Raw genomic sequence first — 5,509 nt, 5'->3', positions numbered from 1 at the left:
ATCAAAGTTACCTAACACACCACCATGTCTATCACACACAAGCAACTTACGCATAAAACTAGTAGGCACATAAAGTCTATTATCTCTAAACAAGTATCAATCTAGTTTATAGAACTTACCAAAAGATGATTTCTCACATGTTCCATACACACTAGCAAAGTCATCGTCATTAGCATGTAATTTCTTATCATATTCAAATCTCAATAACTTTGCATTTAAAATAAATATAAGGATATGCCTTCTTACTAATGCATTCATTAACCACAAAATTTTCCTCACCATGTGTGTATTTGATTACATGAGGAAAAGTCTCAATACAATCTTCCCACTTTGTAACGCCCCAAACCCGGTTGGCCTGGAGAATTGCTACCTATCACTTAAGAACATGTTTCCCAACACAACTAAAATAAAATTCCAAAACTTTATTAGCAAAACTCAATCTCTTGTACTCTAAATAATCACATTGAAAACTCTACAAAGTCATTACTGCAGCAAAATAAACTAAGGAGTCCAAAATCTCCCGATAATCATAACAAACCAAACTAATACTTTCATAGTCTTACTAAACCCAAGCCCAAGATATAATTAAATCTAAAAGACATTAAAACTAAAGGACATCATAATTCCTTCTTCTAACATCCTCTCTCAGCTTAATCATGCTCACCAATCTAATCCAGGTTCTCAGTTGGACTCTCCATATCATCTGAAAAATATTATGAAGATAGGGAGTGAGTTATCAACAACCCAGAAAGCAGATGACATATGCTAGCGTGCAAACATGAGCATTTACAAAGTATAGCATGTAGAACAAAATATGTTCCAGAGTTATCATGCAGAGCAGAACATATTTTCAAAAGTAACAGAGCGATGATTTTAAGACACGTAAAACCCATAATACTTTGGCATAACATAAACTGAGTATCAACATCAGATCAAAACAGAGCATCAAATAGAGCAGAGACCATGTTTCACCCCCGTGGTAGGGTTGTGCTAACCCCGGTGGCCAAACCAGGCAGAGACAGAGGTGAAATCGTTCCTTTATTCTTCTCGGAGCCCCGAGTGTGCACACAAGAAAGACCATAATAAAACCACTTTGTTTCCAAAGTGGATGTACTCAGAGACAGAGAAGTTGGTACCAACCCAAACAGAGCAGAGCATAACAGAGCAGAACAGAGCAGAGCAAAGCAGAGACAAAGTCATATACAAATATCAATACACCATGCCAAAGATTTTCAGATGTTATATCAAAATAATACAGAGTACCAAAACAGAATCAGACAGTTTACATACACTGACAAAAAAAAGCCAGAACATCTTTCTAAATAAATGCACAATTTTCCATATTCTCAATATCGCTCACTTTTTCAGATTTCAGAAACCACATGATAGAATTTAGCTCATGTCTACACAATGCATGTGAGAACATATTTTTCTTTTTTCATAAAGATTTGATGAATAGTGCAGATAAGCGACCGAGATTGATCTTTGTTTTTCCCAATTTCCCATTACATCACAAAATATGCAAGTTTTCATAAGGTCAACCTCAGTCTTATTAACTTGTATAAAACCTAGCATAGGAACCCCGCTTATTTGGACAACTTAGCTTTTCAGAATTTTCCTAAAAAATGTCGAGTAAAAAATAAATCATCACCTATAAAAATAATCACATAATTTCCGTAAGTTTTCAATCAATCACAGATTTCAATATTTAATTCTAAACTTCTAAAATAACCTATTTTAATATCTCAAAACTTTAAACCCTCATAATCTCAAAATATATCATCACTTCCTAAAAATCACCAATATTTAAATCCGAAACAGCCAACAAATTTCATAGCATAAACCAATCTCATACAAACAACTCCATCATCCAATCCAACCGACCCCTTACTCATCGGACTCAGTCCGGCACAACCAACAAATTCACAGTAAATATGAATTAGTGCAGAAATGCATTTAAATCTCAAAATTTCTTTGGGAAAAATACTTACAATGTTATAATATAAGTTTTGAAAGATCACGGAGGTGCTAGAAGTGGCAACGCAGCAACAAAACAGTGCCAAATGCACTGTGGCCTTGGGTCTCAAAAGCCCACTTTTGAACAGGTGTAAACGAAAACTCGAAATTGATAGGGTAGGGTTTAGGGATGTCGGTGAAGCTAGTAGTGGTGGTGGTTGGCCGTGGGTGGTGGCGTAGAGGGCGGTCAAAGGCTAAAATACCCAAAACGAAAATATTGATGGTGGGGCTTCACCGGTGACAGATCAGAGGTGGGGTTGGGTTCAATGGGTTGCTAGGAGGTCGAGGATGATGTGGTGAGAAGATGGTGGCTGGGAAGCGCGACGGAGGCAGGCAGAGCATGTGTGTCTCTAGCTCTATTTGGCCACAGTAGAATGTTAAATTTTTGGCTACGGCTTGGGGGAAGGAGAAAAAATCGCACAAGGAAGGGGGGGGTTGTGGAGGAAGCAGGGGAAGAAAAAGAAAAAGAAAGAAAGGAAAAGAAGAAAAGAAGAAAAAGAAAAGAGGAAAGAGAAAATGTAGGGAAAGAAATGAGGTCCAATCCTCATATCTTGGGTCACAAAAATGATCCAACGGAAACGATTTTAAAACAGGAAGTAAAATAAAATAATTCAAACATAATGATTAAAATGAAAATAAATAATTAAACCCAACAATAAGTTAATTTAATATGAAAAACAATTTAAATGTATTACAATAATCAATTATAAGAAAGCACTTTAGAATAGTTTTCACAAAATTAAAATCATAAAAATAAACCCACTAAAAATCCAACCAATTTTAAAACAAGAGAATAAATTTTTTAATTTTTTTTTTTTAATAGAAAAGTTAGGGTCACCTAACACTAGTGACCCCTCCCCAATTTTATTAATAGCCCTCACTTGTGGCGGAGGAAAACCGTGGTTACAAAGACAAGCATCTGGGGTACAAACGATAAACCCAGCATGCAGGAAAAACCTAGCCGGAAAAAAACTAACAAAAACAACAACAACAAAAAAACGACAAACAACAAAAACTCGAAACTAACTAAAACGCAAAGACGGTAAACCTGAGTAATCCATACGGATAAGACCCCGCAATGCACGGGGAGTCTCCGTTAATTGCGAAACTGTTAAGTCTTTTCCAGAAGCTCTCTGTTTGGCTAACCAATCATCAACTTTATTTCCCTCTCTAAAAACATGGTTTATCGAGTAGGTCATGGAGTCCATAATGTCGATTATTTCCTCCCAGAAATCCTCCAGATACCACACCCCACATCTCTTGCTCTTCCACCAGGATATAACATTCATAGAATCAAGCTCGATATGCACAAAATTAAGGGATAAAGATTTACAAACCTGGAGCCCATGAAGAAGAGCTAGAAGTTTTGCCCGATTATTAGAACCTATGCCAATGAAAGAGGAAAAAGTATGAATAAGTTTTCCATGATTATTTCTAATGAATAAGTTTTCCATGATTATACGTGGTGTTACACTTAGCATGCATTCTAGTCAACAACTTACATTGTCTCTTCAAGTGTGTCAAGCACTCATGTTATTCAAAGAAAGGTTGGGTAGGAATTATCGCACCTAGCACAAAATCAATGTAATGTTCTATCTCCTTAACAGGTGGCAATCCACTAAACACATTACTAGGAAACACGACCACATATCTCTGCAACAAAGAAACAACAATACTAGGCATAGATACATCAAGTTCGTTAGTATTAAAACTCGCCTTAATATAAAAACTCACTTTTATCTTTGTCTTTCTCTCAATTTCCTTACTCTCTATTTTCTTTCCACTGTTTTTTTCTTTTTCATTCTCCTTTTCCCTTTCACTCTCTTTTTTCTTTTCAATTTTTTTTTTTTTTTTTTTTCTGTCACTCTCTTTTTCTTCATCTTTTTTTGAGCAACCTCAATTTTTAGTTTCAGTTGAACTCGTGAGAATGGAATCTCTTGAATGCATAATCAATTTGAAAACTCACCCAAGAAAGTCAAAAATCAAGTCAATGGATGGAGAATCTAGACCCGTTGAGAACTAGTTTCAAGAACGTAGATTATATTAAAATCTAAACCCGTCAAATAATCTGTCTCAAGAACCCAGATTATAAGGAGGAACGCCACAAATGTTGTGATTTACCTTTGATAAGTTTAAAAATTCAATCAAGAACAAAATGAGTAAATTTAACTCACAATAAAAATTTAATATTGTCTTTCTGTTTTTCTCTGCAATCTCTCTTTCTTTTTCCTCTCGGGGCTCCATTCTTTTTTCTTGACTCTCAGCCACCTCTCTATTTTCTTTTTCACTCTCTCTTTCTCTTGATATTTCAGCCTCATTCATTTTTTTCCTCTCACTCTTTTTTTCATTTTCACTCACTTTTTTTGTTTCATTCTCATCTTTTTTGAATTCTCGGGCTCACAATTATTTTTCAACTCATTCTCTTTTTTTCTTGAGATTTCAACCTCACCCTTATCATTTTTCTCTCTCATTTTTTTCTCTCTCTCCCTTTCAGTTTCACTATTTTTTTTCCTCCATCTCATCCTCACTTTTACTCAATCTTTTTTCTTTCAATCTCACTTTTCAGCTCTGGTTGGTCCTCATGGACTTATATTGGAGTTAAATGAGCAAGTTTGATTGTTTTTTGATAATTTTCAAAACTGTGAATGTTCCTTAACCAATCAAGGACCACTTTCCTATCATACTGTCACGGCTTTCCCAACAAAATATGGCCAGCATGCATAGGCACTACTTCCCAAAGCACCAGATCCTGGTATTTTCCAATTGAAAAAGAAACTAGCACTTGCTTATTTATCCTAACCTCTCCACAATCACTCAACCACTGCAACTTGTATGGTCTAGGGTGTTTCAAGGTAGGTAAATACAATTTCTCAACTAAAATAGTACCAGCCAAATTAATAGAATTCCTCTCATCAATGATCATACTACATACCTGGTTGTTGATATGACATCTTGTATGAAAAATGTTCTCTATTCGCTACACTGTATCATCCATCCTAATTTGTGTATTCAGAGCATGCCCGGTAACAAGAGACTCACCATACTCTTCATTCTTACACTCATATTCAATATTAAGCTCACGTCTCCTCCTATCTCTTCTATAAATTTCTAATCACTATTTCTTGATGATGCATCATATCCCTCACTTCACTTAACATAAAGTTCAACCGCTCAAACTGTTGTTGCATGGCTTGCAACACAACGGATGAGTTATCTGCTATCCCTTTTGGTAATGAGTCAATCCAATGAGATATCGTAATGTGCTGCACGAAAAGAATGTTAGTGGGAAACCTTACACATTCCCTTACATGTTTATACTCAAATAATGGCATTCCAGTCATGTTTCACTCTTAATTGATTTTTTCTCGATAATAGTCTCACACTCTCTTTCCTTTTACCTTAAGAGTTTTCCCGCTCAAGTTCTTTAAGAACTAGTTAAACTAAATCAAGAAAATACAATATTGTTTTATTCCAACCAATAATATAGATCCAA

This window comes from Juglans regia, chromosome 5 (assembly GCF_001411555.2).
Source record: "Juglans regia cultivar Chandler chromosome 5, Walnut 2.0, whole genome shotgun sequence".
NCBI classification, from domain to species: Eukaryota; Viridiplantae; Streptophyta; class Magnoliopsida; order Fagales; family Juglandaceae; genus Juglans; species Juglans regia.
Note: the sequence above shows the minus strand (reverse complement) of the source record.